At 40.7% G+C, this 22,329-nt stretch overlaps 1 protein-coding gene across 7 annotated transcripts in view; it reads right to left on the reverse strand.

The window, feature by feature from the left end:
- The window catches only part of FYN (FYN proto-oncogene, Src family tyrosine kinase), a 210,226-nt gene that overhangs the window by 77,456 nt on the left and 110,441 nt on the right, over window positions 1-22,329 (reverse strand). The window contains exon 1 of one of the 7 annotated variants that reach the window (XM_033234324.1): window positions 20,184-20,284. The exons of 4 other annotated variants lie outside the window; for them this stretch is intronic. The gene's annotated coding sequence lies outside the window, so the exon portion shown is untranslated. Of the gene's footprint in view, window positions 1-19,977; window positions 20,285-22,329 lie in introns of those variants that run through there. 2 more of the 7 variants (XM_033234327.1, XM_033234322.1) reach the window with 2 other exon arrangements.

A 22,329-nucleotide genomic window follows, 5' to 3' on the forward strand; every position in this document is an offset into this window, starting at 1 on the left:
CAGCCGCCTGTCTCATGAGAGGCCCCGCCACTGGGCAGTTCATTATTTGAGTGGCATGTGGGAGAGAAACAGAAGAGATTTTTCTATTAATGGTTTCAATTCCACTTCATCAGTTTTGAGGCAGGTTTCCTTCCACTTCTCTCCTCCTCCTGTTCTCTTCCTTTCTCATTCCCTCAGGGCGTCAGAAGTGTAGAAAGCCATGATTAAGATGAAAGGTTTCCATTTTGAGGAGGTGGTTAAAAAGATTCTGGCTTCTTCCCTGTAAAATGTGGATTATGCCAACTACTATAAATTACTGATAGAAAGTTACTGATACTTGACCGTCTGTTTTTTGTTGTTGTTGAGATTGAGTCTCACCCTATCACCCAGACTGGAACGCAAAGGTGCAATCTCAGCTCATGGCAACCTCCGTCTCCTGTGTTCAAATGATTCTCCTGCCTCAGCCTCCCGAGTAGCTGGGATTATAGGTGCCTGCCACCATGCCCAGCTAATTTTGGTATTTTTAGTAGAGATGGGATTTCACCATGTTGGACAGGCTGGTCTTGAACTCCTGACCTCGTGATCTGCCTACCTCAGCCTCCCAAAGTGCTGGGAGTATCTCACTTTGGCCCCTACCTGGTAAAAGTTTATCAACTAAAGGTTTTAAATAATTGAAAATGCTCAGTTAAATAAATACAGATGAAACCAACTAATAGACTCAAGAAAAAGTCTTCAAATGAATCCTACTCTTGGTCAAGGACTTCCCCTGTTGGGAATTATCCTGAGAACAAAAATGTGCCGAAAGATTTAACAACTCTCATTTCAGTGCTCTTCATGATAATAAAGAAATTGGATACAATCTAGGCAGTCAGAGGATTAGCAAAGTACGGTATCATACCAGATTCCCATGCAGCTGTTAAAAACGAGAACACAGCAGGACATTAACAATCTTGAAAAATATTAATGAAATAGTGAAGGGAAATATACAAGCCACAAAACACAAGGTAGAAACATAACTACTTTCCTTGCTTCCAATCTTGTGCTCTCTACCCTCTAGGACAGTCAGAGTCATCTTTTTTAAAGCTACTCCCAGGCTTAAAATGGTTTCCTATTGTCTTTGGAATGAATTTAAATGATATGGTCATCCTGCTGTGGCCCTGGCCTATGTGTCTGGCCCTATCTTCTGTGGCTCCCTGCCCTCTTCATGCCTCCTCCCCAGCAATACTGCACACCTTTCTGTTCTTCTTTGAACATACCCTGCTCTGTTTTACTTCAGTGAGTCTGCACAAACTTTTCTCTTTGCCTGAAATGCTCTGCCCCAAAATACGCACACAGCTGGCTCCTTCTCAGGTCTCAACCCAGATGCCACCTCTCAGAAAGGTTTTTCCTCTTTGGGAGGTAGAGGCAGGTAGATCATTTGAACCCAGGAGTTTGAGACCAGCCTGGGCTACATGACGAAACCCTACTTTACAAAATGCAAAAATTAGCTGGGTGTGGTGGCACGCACCTGTGGTCCCAGCTACTTGGGAGGCTGAGGTGCTCAAGGAAGAATGCTTCAGCCATGAAAGCAGAGGATGTAGTGAGCCACGATCATGTCACTGAACTCTGGCCTGGGTGACAGAGTGAGACCCTGTCTCAAAAAAAAAAAAAAAAAAAGGTTTTTCCTGGCATCAGATTTGAATTGGCCATCGCCTGGTCACTCTTTCACATCACTGTTTTATTTGCTTCATGGCATTTAATGCCCTCAGAAATAGTCTTCTTTATTTAGTTATTTGTTTTCTTCTTTATTATCTACCTCCACTCATGAGAAAGAAAGCTCAGTGAGAGTAGAGGCTCTGCTGGATGGTATACCCATAATGCCTAAAACTGTGCCCGGCACAGAGCAGACACTCAGTGAGTGCTGACGGCTATGGTGAGATGTTTATGTATGTACACAGAGTAATGCATACATGTGCGTCTGCAGAAAAGGACAACAAGAGCACAGCATAAAAGCATATCTCTGGATGCTGAGTTTTGGATGGTTTTAAGTTTTTTCATTTTGTTTATATTCATTTTTTATAACAACAGTGTGTTACTTTTGTAATAATAAAAACGAGGTTTTTCTTTTTTCCTTTTTTAAAGAACATGGTCATTCTAAGAAAATGGTGACACAGCTGGCTTAAAACTAGAACCACAAGATGCCAGAATTAGAAAAGATCTTAGAGGACATTTGGTCCAATCCCACCTCTCGTTTCAGCAAAACGTGCAAGAAACTAGTCCAGTGTATTTTTCACTACACTAGTGGTTTTCGAACTTTATGAGCATGAGAATTTCCTGAAGGACTTGTGAAAACACAGACTGCTGAGCCTCACCCTGAGAATTTCTGATGCAGTTGGTCTGAAGTGAGGCCTGAGTCTTGCATTCTGACAAGTCCCAGGGTTATGCTGGCTGTGCTGGTTCTGGGCCACACTCTGAGATTCACTAGGCTATGCCACATTGCCTCTTATGGCTCCCTTAGAAACATCTTGCTCTTTCTGTAGGAATGATAGTGATCAAAACAATACCCCATGCTAAGGAAAACCGTAGCTTTCACGCCCTCTTCCAGAAGTTGCAACTGAAAAGAAGGGAAGTAAACAGGGATAAATAATTTTTGAGAGCCTCCTCTCCTCCAGGCATTGTGTGGGATGGTCTACATTTTACTTGTTTGTTTAATCCTTTTTACTATAGAAAATCTAACCTCAGAGAGCTTAAGGAACTTCCCTAAGAGCAAACTACTAGGAAGTGACAGAATCAGATTTCAACTCCAGGTCTATCTGACTATAAAGTCTATGCTCATTCTCCAACTTTCAGAATGAAAAGCTGGTGGCATTCAGAGTGCACTGCAAATCAACGTCTTCCAGTGTAGGAACAAATATCCTTAAGAAATTGTAATACACCATGTTGTTAATGATACTAAAAGCATATACACTGATATTAACATCCAGCCATTTCTCTGGGTCTGAGGGCCAGGTTTACTCATTAACATGATATTCAGCAACCTCCAGCCCCCAAACCCCAGAGTAAAGATGATTAAAATTGATGCCTGGCATATTATTGCAAGTCTTCTGTGAAGTAAGTGGGAGAGGGAGAATTTATCATGTATCTCAGCTTCCAACAAAGGGAAGAATTCACACATGTTCTGTGGGAAAAGGCCCTAACAGGCTTTGCAACTGAACAGAACTGTTCCACTCTTTGAAGAACTAAGTTTAAATTCAAAGGCTAAAAGCCAAACACAAAGATGGAAATATATCATTTACCATCTTATGTCAAAAATAAACTAGAAACTAGTTATTGCTCCATTCCCATTTACTGAAGAGGACATAAACAAGGGACAGAGAAGTCCGGGTGACAAGGTCCCCATACTTACAAATACCCGAGCAACCAGTGAGTTACAATTTGTCCTGTGTTTTGGTCACACATGACCCCAAGTTTGAGAAAGTGCTATAAATATTGAGATCACAAAGGGGCTTGATAAGAATCTTTTTTTTTTTTTTTTTTGAGAGGGAGTCTCATTCTGTTGCCCAGGCTGGAGTGCAGTGGCGCAATCTTGGCTCACTGCAACCTCTGCCTCCTGGTTTCAAGCAATTCTCCTGCCTCAGCCTCCTGAGTAGCTGGAATTACAGGTGTGTGCCACCATGCCCTGGTAATTTTTGTATTTTTAGTAGAGATGGGGTTTGGTTACGTTGGCCAGGCTGGTCTCAAACTCCTGCCCTCGTGATCCGCCCACTTCAGTCTTCCAAAGTGCTGGGATTACAGGTGTGAGCCACTGCGCCTGGCCTAGAATCTTTTATATGGTAGTTTTGATCAGAATTCCAAGCAACAAGGTTAACAAAAATGTGGCTTCCTGTATCTGTATCCCTGCATTTCTTTACTTCATGATTTTCCTCCACATGTTTTATAATAGATCCCTGAAGCAGCTGCATAAATAGGTTTTACATGAAAATAAAAGGAAATACATTGAGTAATTCTGGCGACAGCATCAGAGAAATGAGGGATTCAACTGAGACAGCTCACGTGATCAGTCCCTTCCTGTGTCCTGTGCCAAGGGCCCTCGATGCCTCTTCTTTTGGAAGCTCATTTTCTAATTGTGACCAAGGAAACTCCTGTACATTTGGTTAGCAAAGACAGCCCGTGGAGACCCTGAAAGGAAGATAAGCGGGAAAGAAGGAACAGAGCAGAGTAAATGCAAAAAAGGACAAGAGGATCCCAGAGATAGGTACGAGTGCTGTGAAAATTTGATTCCAATGGTAACTTTGCTCCAAACACAATTATGAATTTTTTTTTTTTTTTGAGATGGAGTCTTGCTCTGTCACCCAAGCTGGAGTGCAGTGGCCGGATCTCAGCTCACTGCAATCTCCGCCTCCCGGGTTCACGCCATTCTCCTGCCTCAGCCTCCCCAGTAGCTGGGACTACAGGCGCCCGCCACCTCGCCCGGCTAGTTTTTTGTACTTTTTAGTAGAGACGGGGTTTCACCGTGTTAGCCAGGATGGTCTCGATCTCCTGACCTTGTGATCCGCCCACCTCGGCCTCCCAAAGTGCTGGGATTACAGGCTTGAGCCACCGCACCCAGCCTTGAATATGTTTAAGATCTGGAGTGACTGCAGTCTCCTTGGTGCAGCAAATCAGTAAGGTGGACCACATCTATAGCTCCTCATTTGTTGATGTGTTACTCCCAATAAAATGCATAGGACTTCATTTATTACAGAAAAAAGAAGGCCTGAAAGATCTTGCAGAATGAACCCTGGGTCTCTAAGCCAATGAGCTGTCTCTGCAGTCAGCTTCTGACTTAGGCATCTCACATGGGACACGAGATCGGACCGCGTAGTATTAAGTGTGAGCAAATTCTCTTTCTGCTCCCAACTCTCGCCCTTCATGAATAGTTGGAGAAGAGCCATCTTGCCTTCCCCAGAGGAATGATGCAGCTGCAGCTGCATATGCAGCTTCAGCAGCCGTTATCCTACTGTTAAATGTTTGCTGTTAAATATTATACTGGCCCAGCAAAAATAGCTGTCTCTTCTTAGCACTGGGGACAAAGCTTCATATCTGCGTTAGGGCCCTAGGACATACTTGTGTCCTAGCAGAGATTTCAGAAAAGGCATTCTCTAATTTCTCTCTAGATGGACAGTGACTTATTCATTAAGTTTCATAACATATATTTCTGCAGTGGATGGCTGTTCTTGATTCTCACAGATTTCACAGTGGCCTTCATCCTGCAGTGGTTTATGCAGAAGACAAAAGAATAGCTACTTGGCAGATAATACTCTTTAGGCCTTAGGGAGGGCACTCAGCTGGAAAGATCTGTTTTCACTGGAGATCGGAAGTGCTTTTCCAGCAATTATTTGATCTTTCCTGGGAACTTGTTCTTTTGAACAATCTCCCAGTCTGGTGGGAACACATGGACTCCTATTCTGGTCCCAGCATGATCACTAACCAGACGTGTGACTTTGGAAAAATCATCAGGCTTTTACTACACCTCAGTTATCTCATTTGCCTGGTGGGAATGATGATCCATCACCTGCTTAATTAATGAGATTTTTGTAAAGATAAAACAAAATGGTATATGCGAAGGTATTTAGAAAATGTTCCTACTGAGGAAAAAAATCCCCAAAATACAAATATCACCTAACAATAAATATGCTTTTATATCATTAGCGGTAAGTTTTCATTTTCTCTCTCAGAATTAGGTAGGAATACCCTCACGCAGAGGAGAGGTAGAAAGTACAACCCCGGCAAAGAATATTGTCATGTTCTCCTTATTGCTTGGAAAAATAAAGCAAGAAAAGCAGGACTGGCATACTTTAACATCCGCCCAGAAAAATTTGCTTTTGCTAGGGCCACAGAACATTCTGGTCCTTATCTGTCTCCTCTTTGGCGGTCCCACAAAGAAGGCTACTGCTGCCGTGTTGAATGAATGAGTGAGTGAATGAATGAATCTATCCACCCACCCACCCACCCACTCATTCATTCACCCATCATCATTCATGGGCCAATACTATATATCCAAGCAGTGTGCACAAAATACAGATGTACAGATGTATCTCTTTCACTGAAGGGTGTCCAGTCCATGGGAGAAGGCAGACAGGAAAGGACCTGTTCTCCCCAATGTAGTAAGCGTGCTCGCCTGGAGAAACACACACAATGTTCTTGAAGCGTGGGCACACGGCTCACGCCTCCTGTGAAAGCTGGGTCGGGTTCTCAGAGGATGGGCACCTGAGTGGGGCCTGTGGGAAGGACTGGTGAAAACGGGGGTGGGCAAGGTGCTTTGCAGGCTGCAGTACAGCTCTTACGAAGGCATGGATTCAGGAGAGAGGAGCATACCAGGGAGCACCCTTGTTTGGTGTGACACAAGCCAAGAATGAGCAAATGCAGGTAATTAGAGGGTTAAGCAGGGCCTAAATGTGAAGGAGAGAGCAGGCCACTGTAGTTTCTAAGCAAGAGTTGCACAATGGATTTGTATTTCAGAAACACTGCTTAACAACAGGGAGCATGTTCTGGAGGGAGAAGGTGAGCAGGTAAATGAAAGATTTAAAATTTAATGTAAACATCTGCACATTTCAACACAGAACACTTTACAAAAAGTTCTGACTTAAGAGCATTCTCTTCCAAATTCTGAATTAACACAGCCAACAATACACTGGGGAGTAAATACATTTATGCCTTCCAAAAAAAATGCCTTCGGTAATGTTTCCCCTGTACAAATTACACAACATTGATTTCCCATGTGACTCTGGGATAATCTCCTGGGAAAAGGAAGGCACTCTATGTTTCTCAAAGGTGGGTGACCACTGTATACTGCAGCACCAGGAAGAGTCTGAAAGGAACAGGAAACTGATATACCTACCAGGTACCTGGTACAAAAAGGTGGTGATAGTAATATCTGGTAGCTGTCTTTCAAAAAAATAGTTCATAAATGAAAGAGAATTTCTAATAATTTGGGGAGGTTTAGCAAGGCATGTGGGTTTTTTAGTTCCCTCTTATTTTAAGTTTAGGCATAATTTATCCACAGTGCAATGTATAAACAGATGAAGTTTACAGTTCAATGAGTTCTGACAAACGTATATACCTGTATAATCTAAACCCCCATCAATATCTAGAACATTTCATCACCCTAGAAAGATGCACTGGGGTCCCTTTGTAGTCAAATCCCAACCCAGGCAAACCACGGTTGTGATTTCTACCACAACAGATTAGTTTTCTCTGGTCTAGGGTTTCATATAAATGTAATCATATAGTATCTATTCTTTGTGTCTACTTATTTTACGTGGCAAGTTTTTGACACTTGTCCATGATATTGTACATTCAGTAGTTTATTGCTGCTGAGTGGATAGCAGTTTTTATTGCTTTATCCATAATAGTAGCTTTTATTGCCTAGTAGTATTCCAGGCAATAAAAGTATGAATATACCACTACTTAGTAGGTTTTTAACAGTTCTGTCTTTTGCTAAATAAAGTATGCAACTGCCTACTCATGGCAAAGCAAAAAAGAAAAGGCGGCCGGGCGCGGGGCTCAAGCCTGTAATCCCAGCACTTTGGGAGGCCGAGGCGGGCGGATCACAAGGTCAGGAGATCAAGACCATAGTGAAACCCCATCTCTACTAAAAAAAATACAAAAAATTAGCTGGGCGCTGTGGCGGGCGCCTGTAGTCCCAGCTACTGGGGAGGCTGAGGCAGGAGAATGGTGTAAACCCGGGAGGCGGAGCTTGCAGTGAGCCGAGATCGCGCCACTGCACTTCAGCCTGGGCAACAGAGCGAGACTCCGTCTCAAAAAAAAAAAAAAACAAAAGAAAAGGCATGGGTGTGTAAGTTCCAGTGAAGTCACTAACTATTCTCTATGCTATCAGGCATTAAGGTTAGGAGTGGCTTCATCTTTAGAATCCTCCAACAGCAACATGGGCTGAAACGTCAGGTAAATTAGGACAAACAGAGAGAGGGTAGAAGGAGAAAGGGAGGGAGAGAAGGAGAGAGGGAGAGAGAGAGAAAGGGGGGAAGAGAGAGAAAGAGAGAGAGAGAGAACCCCTTATATTGTCTTAGTGCTATATGTTTGGATCACAGGAGCAGATAACACATGGCCCTCAAAAGAAAGATGCTAATTTACTAATAATTTATGTACTCAATATAAATGGTTAGGTACACAATTTAGATAACTAAAATATTCTTTAAAAAATTAAAATGTGTCCACACAAGCCTACACATGGCCTGGGATTCTATATTGTTTTTCCCTGTAACTGTCGATACTCTCTTGTCCAAGTAGCACTTTAGTAAGTAGATTAAGAAAGAGTCTAGCAGTGAAAGGAAGTGATTCAAAACCATTTTCAGAATTCACCAGTTTCCTATGAGATACTTGCACCCATGAGTGTCACGTAGCTACTTGGTGTGATTTTTGTTGTATTCAACCAAGAGATAATACCTGGAAGCTTCAAGGAAAGCAGATGAGTCCTTGCTGAAGGAGTTTATTAAGCAGATCCAAGAGGCAAAAGTCAAGGAAAGAAGGGAGTTAAAGTCTTACAGTATAAAAACTCTATTTCCTTACTCTGTGAAACTGTTTAAAGCAGCATCACAAAAGAAACAAAATCACATCTAAAAAGTGTATTCTGTCTTCTCCTGTACAGCTGTCACAATTTACTATGAAAACCAGACATGAAGGTGTTCTGATGACTTGAAACACATTATTTGGGTCAGCTCCTCCCTCTGACATTATACACTGCCTGTCCTCTGAAATGAACTAGTTGCTTTGACTCCAGCATTCCCCTATCATTGGAAGTGATGTTGGTTTGCATGACTATGCTAAAGACACAATGGAAATAAAAAGCTCTCAGCCCTGGGTGGAGTCGGATTTGATTCCAAGAATAATGCAGATAATGTCCTTAAAAAATGCTGGCAGGCTTCCTTTCCATTTTTCACACCAGATATACCTACTTGCTCTCTATTTTCCTGAAGCAATTTAATATTTGTTGAGCATCAACGGTATGTCAGATCCCATGTTTCATGCTTCATTCTTACGAATCTCCAAGATAGGCACTATTATTGTTCCTACTTCAAAGATGAGGAAAATAAAACAGCCTCAGCTTCTATACTCATTCATTACTATTCCATGTGTTTTCTTCCCTCAGCCAGTTGGAAGTGGAGGTTGGGAGCTATGAAATATGATGCACATAGAAAGCAAGATGAAGACACAGAAAGCAAAATGACTTTCCTCTTTGATCTCCTTCCTTACATATTGTAACATCACATTCTGTAATTAGGTCAAAGTGAGAGATACCAGTGTTGTGAGCTACAGCTAAAGTTTAACAATTATTTCTTAGAAGACTGTTAATTAGACTGACTTGGGGTATAGGCTTTGGAATATATATTCATTCTGATAGCAGTTATAGCACAAGACATCTCATAAATAAAAGCCATTTAGAACATTATCCACAGGAAATGGCTGCAGCTGGTAAGGGAACTTTTGACATTAAGGAAATGTAGAACTTCATGGAATGAGACGAAGACAAGAGTATTATATCACAGAATAATGCTATCTTAGCAGGAGCTGGACCATGTTTTCAACAGACACACTCATTTTATAGCAGTTCATGATTGCTCACCTCTCTGGGTTTTCAGGAGACAAGCATGGCGTACCAAGAGCAAAAATTCAAAGACATGGGAACTAGTACTCAGAGACATTTTTGATCTCAAGGGTTAGGGGCCTGTGGTTTGGTATACAGCTTGGACCTGTTCATCCATATAGACCTGTGCTAATAGGGTAAGCAAGCACTAACTGCATGTGGCTGGTTCAAGATGAGATGTAATGTAAGTGTAAAGCACATAACCAGGTTTCAAAGACTTAGTATGAAAAAAGAATGTAAAATGTTTAATAAATTTTAAAATATGATTACATGTTGAAATGATTTTACACACGTTGTCTTAAATTCAAAAATATTAACATTACTTTCACGTGAGTTTGCTTTTTAAATGTGGCTACTCGGTAATTTAAAATTAATTACCTGTGTTGCCTGCATTTATAGTTTGTACTATGTCTATGGGAAAGGACTGGTATAGATACTCAGTAATTGAAAAGATTAATTTAAGTTAAAGATTTGGTGCATTTGATCAAAAGTGGCGAACCACCTGCACTGCAATATGTTTCCTAGGAGGTGAATAAAATGACTGAACAGAAACACGCATTGTACTCTGACCTGCTGGTTACCTTAGGTAAACTACTCACTCTTCCTGGGCCTCAGCCACTATAATGGTTAACCCAGATCATCTCAGACACTTTTTCTAGTGCTGACATTTTGAATTTGTTGCAAATTCCTTAGGGCAGGTAAATCATGAGTGAAGGTGAACTTTAAAAAAACCTTAATATTTGCTCAATATTCACAGCCCCAAATATTGCCTGCTGATCTCTCACATGTGACGTGCTTTTAAGTCTCTCTGGAGCAACAACTAAAATTGAATGGCAATGATAACCATGTTTATGATACACGGACTGAGCTGCCCTACGGAAAGAGGGTGCTTGTTCTGTGTACCCCAACGAATGGGTTTTACTTCACAAGATTATATTAGTAACTGGTAATTACTTTTGCACCAACCGAATACTTCTAAAATGGAAAAACTTAAGTGCACCCTAATAATCCAACGAAAGCTTATTAAAACATGAACACAAAATATTCTAACATATCCTCCCCCGAGGGAGGGAGAACAGAACCTGGTCCTCTTTTAGTTCAGGTTCTACCCTATTACTTTCCATGTTCAAAGCATGCAATTATCTGCTAGAAGTTATTCTGCATCTCCAGGGCAAATTATATACTGTTTACATGATTGTAGAGTTTCTCCTTTTTCTTTCCTTAAAAGGTAAAAAACTTCAATGTAGATAACACAATTATAATTAATAGGGTAAAACTTTCAGCACAACGCTAGATAAATAGCATTCATACCCCATAAATATTTTAAATAAACATATGTTCAAAATCTGTGTGTGGAAACAAATATGGAGTTAAGAAATGACAGGGATAAATGACCTACATGATGGAAAATGTGCTTATAATGAAGGCCTCTAGGAAGACTGCATGATTTCTGCTGGAAAAAAAAATCCCATAATTTGCATCCCCACATCTGTAGAATTGCCCTGTTATATCCAGTTTAAATCTGACATCTTTAACTTCTGATCCAAGAGTGACAGCATGTGCAACTGCTACTAAATGTGTATGTCCATTCTGAAGCAACTCCTGCCTTTATGTATTTGGCTCTAGATTCCTTCTATTCTGACTTTCTGCAACATAACCGATACAGTTTGCATGTGTGTCTCCCTCCCAATCTCATGTCGAGTTGTAATCCCCAACGCTGGAGGTGAGGCCTAGTGGGAGGTGATTGGGTCATGGGGATAGTTTCTCATGAATGGTTGAGCACTACCCTCCTTGGTACTGTCCTCATGACAGTGAGTTCTTGAGAGATCTGGTTGTTTAAAAGTGGGTAGCACCTTTCTCCCAGGCCTCTCTTCCTCCTGCTCTCACCATGTGAGATGCCTCACTTCCCCTTTGCCTTCCACCATAATTGGAAGCTTTCGGAGGCCTCCCTGGAAGCAGAAGCCACTATATTCCTGTACAACCGGAAGAACCATGAGCCAATTATACCTCTTTTCTTTATAAATTATTCAGTCTTAGGTATTTCTTTATAACAATGTGAGAACGAATTAATGCAATGACCAAAAATGCCTGTACTAGAGGTAACCAAATAAATATTCGTTGAGAAAAGAAATCTTAGGGATGCAGGCTCTTCCTCTCTCTTCCTTTCCTCATTTTCTTCCCTCCTTTCCTTTCTTTGTTGGCCAGACCACCTAGATTCATGCCAGTATAATTCATGTCATTTTTTTTTTTTTTTACTAACATTGAAGGCAAGTCGGGAAATTTTGACTGAATTGCTGAAACAAAGGGCATGTGTTCCCGCCATTCCATACTTCTAAGGAATTTATTTTAAAAAGCAAGAAAGGGGCAGCAAAGTCACAGAACAACAAAAGGACACATTGGCCACCTTCACTTTTGTTGAGACTGGAGAGATCGGAGTTGAAACCATGAATGGGTGCAAGCCTCAGTGGATCTATTGTGCAAAGTAAGTTCTACTTGAAAATGGAAAAAATGACCCTGCATTTCTCTTTGTCATTATCTACAGAGTCACACTGGAAAAAAAACACTAAGAGAAGCAAAGTAAAAGGAGCAGTTTCTATTGGCCTTTCCTTGGCATTGTATACTTTTATTCCTTTATTCTTTTCTTGCTCAACCTCATTCCCAACTATTTTACTATTTTGGGGGCACTGGAGACAGGACTTCTGGGAAACATAACACGCATTAGTCCATTTGTTTTCTCTGTGAATTCTTTTCAGCATCTTTGTGTAGCAACAGGAAGGATGTGGGCTCCTTTTCAGATTCAAATGAGGCAAATCAGCCCTGGCTCAGGTTGACAACATCATGTTTATGTTACACTGTGGCCTGAGAACGCCAGAACGGCTGTCTCTAGGTAGGGTGGCCATTTTGTCCTGGGGCTTAATCTCTATTTTTAACATCAGATCCCTAGCCCATGTCTCACAAAAACAACAAACAACTAACAACAAAAACAACAACAAAAACCCCGAAAAACTGCTGATACAATATAACTACAGCATACTACTAAGATAATTCTGAGTTTTAGAGTTGAAAAGATCAGCGTATTCACAGATATTTTAAATCATATAGGACAGATGTTCAGAAGTGGCAGTGTTTCCGTTCAAATTCTTTCTTTCTTTTTTCTTGAGACAGCATCTTGCTCTGTCATTTAGGCTGGAGTGGAGTGGCACAATCACAGCTCCCTGCAGCCTCAACCTCCTGGGCTCAAGCTATCCTTCTACCTATGCCTCCCAGTACTTGGGACTACAGCTGTGCACCACCATATGCAAAGGATTTTTTTTTTTTTTTTGTAGAAACAAGGTCTCACTATGTTGCCCAGGCTGGTGTTGAACTCCTGGGCTCAAGCAATCCTCTTGCCTCTGCCTCTCAAAGTGCTAGGATTACAGGCATGAGCCACCATGCTTAGCTTCAAATATTTTTTAAGCTTGAAGCATGTGGTAGGAAAATCCTGCCATGTATTTTCACAGATTTATATTCCTAAGCATGTAAATCAAGGAGTAATAAATTTATAATATAAACAAACGTAAGACTTTATTTTATAAAACTGGATGTTTATTACTAAGACTTCTACCAAAAGATTCAGGCAAAACCATGGAAGAGAATGTGGAGTGGTGCTAGACAAATAAGTTAATACTGAGTTTGGGAACTGAGTCTATTATTAATTCTATTAGTCCAACTTTGTGATTTTGGCAAGTTATTTATCCTCTCTTAAACCTCAACTCCATCCATTCCTCCATCTATCCATCTACCCATGACCCATCCAACAAACACATCCTATCTACTAGACGCCCAGCCCTTGGTGAATTAAAAAGATGAATAAGCTATCAGCCCACTGGAGCAGCTTTTGATAAAACAAGTGTACAAATAATTCTATGCAAGACAATTGTCAGTTGGAAGGTGTAGGGTGCTAACAGGAGCTTAGTGGAAAAAGAGGTCACTTCCAATGGAGAGATCAATCAAGGTTCCGTTGAGGAGAGACATATTGTTGTTTGAGAAAGGAGCAAGATTTCTAAATCTAGAGCTGGGTTCAGACATTCCTGGCCACAGGAAAAGCCAGGGCAAAGATGGGCATCAAGGAGGCATGGAAGACATTTAGGGAAGAGTGACGAGCCCACTGGGTGGAACAGGGTCTGAGTGGGGAGGCAGTGGCTCCTCTGATCAGACAGGCAGCCAAGAGAGGACTGGACTGAATTTGGAGCTCAGAGGGGAGGCTCTGAAGAGTTCTAAGCAAGAGTGACTTGGTCTGGCAGCTCCATACAGAATGGCTCTGCCACAAAAGCACCTGAAAGATGCTAGGAAGAAGTTGTAGCACTCCAGGTCAGTGTTAGTAATCTTGCTTTAGGAGGGTGGTGGTGAGGGTGGGATGGAGGGATGTTGGAGGGATAGACAGGGCTGTGAACTGGTGGAATGGAACTGGGCACTTAGTTTATCTCTAATATTCAAGTTTCCACATTCTGGTATTTGGCAGTTTAGTGTAAGTGGGGGAAATTAACTTGAAGGTCCCCAAAATAGAGGCAAAAATAGCTTTGGATAAAATTTAGTCCCATTTCTATATATATTGAAATCTCAATATCAATCAGTCTTAAAGAAAAACCTGGTCTTGCAGAAGAAGTGTCACGGTGTGATACACGAAAAACAAGCTATACTCCGGTAAACCTACTAAAGTGTTTTAGCATTTGGGCTGATCCTCCAGACAGGATGCTTTCATAGGAGGAATATTCATGCCACTTTCTATTTTGACAGGGGTCAGAGAAGTGTGGTTCTTTACGGACTTCAGCAATGCATTATCCAAAAAGGCCTCTCATAATACCTTTGGGAATAAGACAGGAAAATGTGGGCTAGATACTAGAACAATGAAGTGAATTATAATATTTAAGTGGGGCTGGTTGGTGAGCTGAGGTTCACCTAGAAGGTGGCCTCAGGAGGCCTAAAATGGGGCTCTGAGCTCTTCAACAACTTGTCAACATCTTAGATGAAGATATTGAAAATTTGTATGGTGAAATATTCAGATGGAACAAACTCCTGAAAGGACAGGAGTGACAATCTCAAGTTATAAAAATATCTTGGTAAGCTGGAGTAATAGGCCACAACTGACATGATAAAATTAGTAAGGAAAAATGTGAGGGCCTGAACCAAAAAAAAAGTTGCCTAAGTACAGGACAGTGGACATGTGGTTTAGCAGCAGCATGTGTAAAAACAATTTGGGGGGAAGTGTTAGCTGAAAGTAATTTCAATTTAAGTCAATTGTTTGACACAGCTGCTTAAAAGTGTGATCTAATGCGGTATTTACTGAAATACACCATTAGCTCCGGCCTCACTTAAGTTGGGATTCCAGTAACACTGAGAAACATAGGTGCTTTTGATATAAACATGTTGGGTAAAGTTGCTTAATAAACCAAACTCAGCTTAACCAGAGAGAAGTTCTGCTGGTTATCATGGAGGCCCTCCCCTTAGCTAGACTGAGCTAGGGAGGTCAGTAGGAAGAAACAATTAAGGACTCATCAAACTAGAAGCTACACTTATCCATTCTAGTAAGATTGAACTTTGATTTTTAAAAATGCAATGATAATAAAATTTTAGGCACTAAGAGAGAGAGCCTGGTTAGAAGGACAATACTGTTCCTCTATTCCTTATCAAATACAATGCTAGGCAATATGAAGATATTTCTTTTATCGTCTGTCTGAACGTGGAACTCTTCCACTGTATGAATAGTTCTGGGCCCCAAGTTGGGGTTTGCTTTCTTGAGGTTGGAAAGCATCATTGGGTGAAGGGTACTGTGCCCATGACCCAAGCCAACTCCCTGCATGCACAGTAGGGCACCTCTCCCACGGGGAAGGAGGTCTTTGCAAACCTTTTACTACCTTTCCTCAGTGTATAAACTATGATCTCTGGAACTTTCAGACGTAACACTTAGCTCATGTCGGCAAATGAGAAGCAAGTTTCTCCTTATTCTCTATTAGAAACATAGAAAGAAAGCCAGCACAATTTCTAAACCAAGTTGGATCTTTCTTTAAAAAACAGGAAATTTGTTGCTATGCATTGTTGTCCTTCCTTCAGCAGTATGCTGTTTATCTTCAGGAAAAGGATCACGCAGATCCTGGTGTACCTGCTTATAAACAACAGGCAAGGGTCACAGTCGCTCATTCTCATTTGCTGTCCTTGAGGGAGAGAAATCGTATGATGGGTTCAGTTGGTTTTGGCCTCAGTATAGAGTAGCTTCCTGAAAGGCTTCCTTAATAGGAGCCCACTAAAACATTCCTAAACACAAACACACAAACACACCCCCGCCGAGTATGTGTGTATGTGTGTGTATAATCTGATAGTCTCTCAAAGCATGACTACACAGAATTTAGAACTTGTGAGCAGTAACACGATGTTAAAAGGACCCGAAATTCTGTTGAGAAAAACTAATACAAACACTGGAAATTGTTGTGCTTAGACAAGAAAATTTAAGCTTTTTTTTTTTTTTTTAACAATGGATGGGTTGTTACATGGCAGAATTTCTTCTTAGGATTTGTTTCTAATAATGAGAATGTCCTAAAGATGATAAAGAATACCTTGACAATAGAGATTTCTTGGCAGAATTTGTATGAACAAATACTGGCTGGACTAGACGAGCTTTAAGGCTCCTTCAAGCATAGGAAAATCATAGCTACATGATTTTGATAGTTTTTTTGTTTTTCTGAAATAGCCCATAGTGTGGACACTAACAAGGTAATCTGGAAACAAACGCCTTGAGACAAAGGCTTCTGAGAAACTGGATTCATGGTTGCTTAGAAGCCAAAAAAAACAAACAAAAAAAAAAAAACCCATATTTTGAGGGAAAGCAGATAATGCCAATGGAAAGTTCTTTAATATTCTTTCTGGAAAATGGTTATAACCATTTATAAAGCAAATCATCAGCATTTTAAGGGCAAAGTGACACATACAGTGAGAGATTTTAATAACACCTCTTTTGAAGAGACTGACAGATTAATACGGATACAGAAGATGTGAGCAACGAAAGGAAGAGGTTTAATCTAATGGGCATATTTAAAACTCTGTCCCCACAGCCCCCATCAGAGAATACGCACTAAAGAAATTCACGGTATTTAAAAAGAATTGACCATGTACTAGGCCACAAACCAAGTCTCAATGCATTTTGTGGAAATAGTATCATACAAACAACATTCCCAGACAACAATAGATTTTTAAAGTTAGAAATCCATAACCAAATGATTACTAAAGACTCTCATTCATTTGGGAATTTAAAATGATGCTGCTAATAAAACTCATGAATCAAAGAAGAAATAATTATGGTAATTACAACATTCTTATAACTGAGTGATGATAAAAATACTCCATATTAGAATGTATCAGATTCCACTACAGTTTTATTTAGAATAAAATACTTAAATCTTGTCCTAGAAAGAAAAAAAGGACTGAGAATTAATGAATAAGTATGCAACTCAGGAAGTCAGAAAGTAAATAAGAGTATATCCAAAGAAAGCAGAAGAAAATAATAAAGGGTAGAAATTAAAATCAGAAAACAAAGATACACTAGAGAAGATGAACAAAGGAAAAGCTATTTGTTTGGAAAGACTAATAAGAGACAAATCAAATCTGATCAAGAAAAACACAGAGATGGTACAAATAATAACATTAGGAATGAATGAGAGAACATAACTACAGATTCAGCAAGGATTAAATAACAGCACACTACTATGAAGAAATATGTGCCATTAAGTTTGAAAATTTCAATGAAATAAAGAATATCACAGAAAAATTCACATTATTATTCTAACAAGAGAGGAACCTGAATAGTCTAATAACCATTTAAAAACCTGATTCATTAGTTAAAAAGCTACTCATCCCTTCACCCCAAAAAATTCAAAAACCAATAAACACTAGGTTCAGACGGTTTTAGAGAAAAAAAATGAAAAAAAAAATATTCTGTGTTTTAGATCAAAGCGAAAAGCCAAAACAAAAAAAAAAATGCAGGAGATAGAAAATGGAAAAGCACTAGGACAATCTCAGAACCAAATCCAAGAGGCAGGAAAAAGGAAAAGTATGGACCACTCGCAGATATAAATACAAATGTAAAAATCCTAAATAAAATACCAGCAAAGAGAACCCAACAATGCATAAATATATCACAACTAATGTGGATTTTTGCTAATAATGCAAGGACAATTTAAATTTTAAAAGTGTATGACAATAATTCCTGTACTATCAGATTAAAAGAGAAAACCCCAATGATCTTATCAATAGATACAGAAAGGGCATTCAGTAATAATTAACACATTTATAATTTTTTAAAATAGAAACTTTTAGCAAACTAGGGTCAGAAGCGAACTTTCATAATCTAATAGAAAGTATTTACCAAAATCCAGCAGTAAGCACCATACTCAATGGTGAAATGCTAACAGCCTTCCCTTTAAAGTCAGGAACAAGCTAAGAATCTATGCTATCCCTATTTCCTATCCCCTGTGCTATTTCCAGCAGGTCCTAGCCAGAGTGGTAGGAAAAGAAAAAACAAATACATAAAAGATAAAAGATTGAAAAAGAACTAAAATTTGTAATTATTTATAGATGGTATGTTTGTTACACAGAAAACCTAAGAGAAATACAGATAAATTATTAGAATTGATAAGAGGTTTCAGCAAATGGCTAAGTATTAGTTTAATATGAAAAACTGTATTTCTATCCATGAGCAACAGTAAGACAAAGTAATTAAAAAAAATTGAGCACTGTGCTTATATTTCTTGACCTTCATCTCCTGCTCTTCAACAGGCACCTCATCCAGATAAGCACAGCACAATAAAAAAATTTAAGAAAAACAAGTAACCTAATTATATTGTAAAACTCTGAGAGGCAGGGAGTACAATTTCATGGAAGACCTACAGGATTCCTCTCTATTCTATTCCCATTGAAAAATTTCACTTAAAAAAAAAAATGAGGTGTTGTAGATGGGGTTACTTTGAACTGTGGTGAATCACACTTATTTACTGGAAAGACACATAAGCAGGAGGTCCCGGCCTCTGCAAATCAAACTCTGCCTCAAAGGAAAAATATGGCTGACACCTTCTCTTCTACACAGCTTATAATAAAGTCAGGAGGAAGCGGCCCTCCAAAATGGCATCCCACATCAGGAAGGAGATGGATGCTATGAAGGGAGACGTTGGTCAAGAGGTAGGCAAAGCTCTTAAGAAAGCTCTTGAATGCTTGGTTCTTCATTTCCATGAAGATAATAGGTAGAGTTACTTCTGCTGAAATTTCACTACAACCAAACACAGGATGCCATTTAAGTTCTAAGAACTTCTTGATCCAATTGAGTTCCCTACACTCTTACGCTATATTCAGGTATGTCCATCGGCATGGGGGCCTGGTCAGCTCATGTTTTCAACAGTCTTAGAGAAGGAAACTATGGGATGTACTATTTCTTTTTTCCACAGAGGGGTCGACTTATTACCATTTTTAATGAAGTGACAATAAAAATGAGATAAAAAGGTAGAGAATGTTCTACATTCACTTGGATCTTACTGGGCAGTTTACGCAATAAAAACATGGTTATCTGAAAATACTAGATTCTGATGTTGTTTTTAAAAATGTTAAAAGCCTAACTCACTGGAAACACCAAAATAAGCAAAGATAGTAGACTGATTTCCTATCTGATTGATTAAACATAGTACATACCTATAATGGAATAGTATATGGCACTAAAATCATATTGCAACATAAATTTAGTGATGAAAAAATATTCATGGTGCATTGCTAAGTTAAAACAAGCAGGATATAAAACATTAAGTCCAATTTGAAACCATTTTTTAAAAAAATTCCTAAATTTGCACCGGGAAACGACATTCAACAAAATACTAACGATGTGTGTGACTATCTCTGTGTGACGGGATAATAGGCGACTTTTGCTTTGTTCTGTGTGTTCTGTATCTTTAAGGACTTTACACCAGGGGTGTATATTAATGTGGACATTATTTTTAAAAATCCACCATAATGAAAATGCCTAGAATTCACGTCATACACATTTTTGGTGGTCACCAAAACATTCACAAACTAAGTACAGTTTTGTGGCAGTGAAAACACCCAACGAAAGCCAAGTGTCCTGCTGACCGTTAGACTGGAGAACGACCTTTTCTCTGAACTCCTGTTCTCCCCGGGCATTGGCCCTGGGGCATGGCTCAGTGCCCCGAGGAGACACTGAAAACGCTCAGTGCCATCCCAAGAAGACGCTTCCTTCCTTTGGCTTACTCTCAGATCATGAGTGGGGGACAGTGCAGACTGCAGCGTAGCATTTAGGACAGCAGGACGGGAATGAAAATTCTGAGCATGAACAAAGTTCCACTTACCACCTCCAGAATGTCGCTTCTCTGATTAGCAACTTTCTCCGCTCTGAAGCGTGGCCTCCCAGCCTTCAACACCAGTGGCCTATATCTTTTCCACCAATCTCCCACTGCCCCTCACACACTCTCCAGCCAGGATGGAATGCACCTCCACATAACTGTCCATGCAGTTCCCACATCTTGTCCACTGGCCAGGTCCATGTGAGTCTTACCCTTCACATAAGCCTCCCTTCTCAGCTCCTCAGGCCTGCGCTGGTCTCCCCCTCTCTCAGCTCCTTGGCTTATACCCAACACTTGATCATTTGCAGGTGAGACAGTCAAATTATTTAACTGTTTCCTGTGCATGGCAGTGTCTCGTAAGGGTTAGGGCCAAGAATCTCTTTGATTCTCCCCATTGCCTTCTTCTGACTTCTGGCACAGGTCTACAGTATAGTGGGTTCTCAAAACCAGGACATAGATCTTTGAAGGTGGAGTGATTTCACTGGCACTTTTTCTGACAATAATTTTGTGAGCAATCTCTTCTTTCTGGTCTACCTGTCCGCCTCTCTCTTTATGCTTGTCTCATCCTTAAGAGCAAAGAACGGCATTTTTCCTGCTCACTCTTCTCAGCTCATACACAAATGGCTTCCTCTTTACTTCAGCCCTCATGGAATGGTGCTAACTGAACGGAGGAGGCTGTCCACAAGGGTGCCGGGTCCTCTCGCCTGCTCACTCCCAGGCACCCAGGCACTCGGAGGGTGCTGCACCCTCAGTGCCCATTCTCATCAAGGACTGTGGATCTTTTGGTTCCCCCCTAAGGATTCTTGCCCTTCGGGACTTTGGTGGGCTATGTTTTACATCCATTTACAAACCCGCTCATTCAGCACCTAGTTCCTTAGTGCCCTCTGTGTGCCAGGCACTGTTGCGTAAACTCATTGTTGTACATCTTGTTTCCCCACCTACATTGAAAGCTCCCCAACGGCAACGATTATCTGCTACGATTATTTAACTGTCACCAGAGAATCTAACAGTGCATTCAGAAAGTGTTTGAAAAATATTTAACTGACTGAAAGGAGAAGGAGACAAGGATTAAAGCAGAAGGCTTCAGTTTTCATTTGATTACTCTCCCCGCTGTGGTTTGACTAGAGATGGCGTAAAAAGATAAGGGAAAACTTTGACACTAGCAGACTGAGTAGAGCCTTCATTTTTTTTTTCTGGGCCTCTGTCCAGACCAAACGAGACAGTGGCGTGTGTGAAAACATTCTTTAAGTTGCAGAATATTTTACACATCCGAAGTGTCATCATCATTATGACATGCATCACCCATACCTTACTGTGAAAAGTTTGATTCCAAACAATAAGCAACCAAATCACCCCATTTTGCAAACTCCTGCAACCAGCAGCATAATATAGTCAGGAAAAAAAGCTGACAGCCTGACAAAACCCAAATGGAAAATTAAAATGAGCAAGAACAGCCACACACCCAAAGAGAGAGCAAACCCGCGCTGCTTGGAGGAGGAAATCCTCTAATTGCCTCCACACTCCTGCTCACTTCCATCTGCTTGCATTTAAGGAAACCCAACTACTGGGCTCCTTGCAGCTGCAGAGAAAAAGATAAGCGTCCTAAGTGCCTGGATGGCTGCAGCAGGCAGGGACCGACAAGGAGGACAGGAGATCCACAGGCAAGGCTCAATAGCACATCTAACAACAAATTTAATGTGTGTTATGCAAAAGAGCAAGCCAGCTCTCCTGGCTGTGAGGTCACATGAAATAATAACGGAACTCATTCTCAGGAGAAAGGTGGCAGTGGCGTGTGTGGGCAGGAATGCTGCAGTGCGCTCCTTACACAAAGAAGTCTATGGGCCTCCCTAAGCTGGGAGCTGCATGGAGCCCAGGCTGCAATGAGGTTAACTACGGAGAAGTGACTGGAGACATAGGCACCCACGTTCCTCACTGTGGGGTAACTAAATCGCTTTTGGTTTTTAAAAACTTAAGTGCAATCATAGTTTATTGCATGCCAATAAACTATGCCAACCTTTTGATTCCAGTCTCACTTTGACCATTTCGCCCCCGATCTTCCTATCTGAATCTCACTAGACCCATTCTCCAGTCTGCCCCTGGCCTTCTCCCTTTCTGGGCTGCTGACCACCTACGCTCAGGACCTTACTGTGCCTCTATAATCAGAGGGATCCCCTAAGGTGCAACTAAATCGTATAATTTAAAAAACTCCACATGTTGAAGAACAGGCAATTCACTGTCAGATGATGAAACTGGGGTGCAGAGATGCAAAGACACAAGGTGTGTTCACATCACCAGCCAGTGGCACGGACAGGGCCTGACAGCAGATATCTACAACTCAACATACATAAAACAGAAAAA

Source organism: Trachypithecus francoisi, unplaced genomic scaffold (assembly GCF_009764315.1).
Source record: "Trachypithecus francoisi isolate TF-2019V2 unplaced genomic scaffold, Tfra_2.0 Lachesis_group15, whole genome shotgun sequence".
NCBI classification, from domain to species: Eukaryota; Metazoa; Chordata; class Mammalia; order Primates; family Cercopithecidae; genus Trachypithecus; species Trachypithecus francoisi.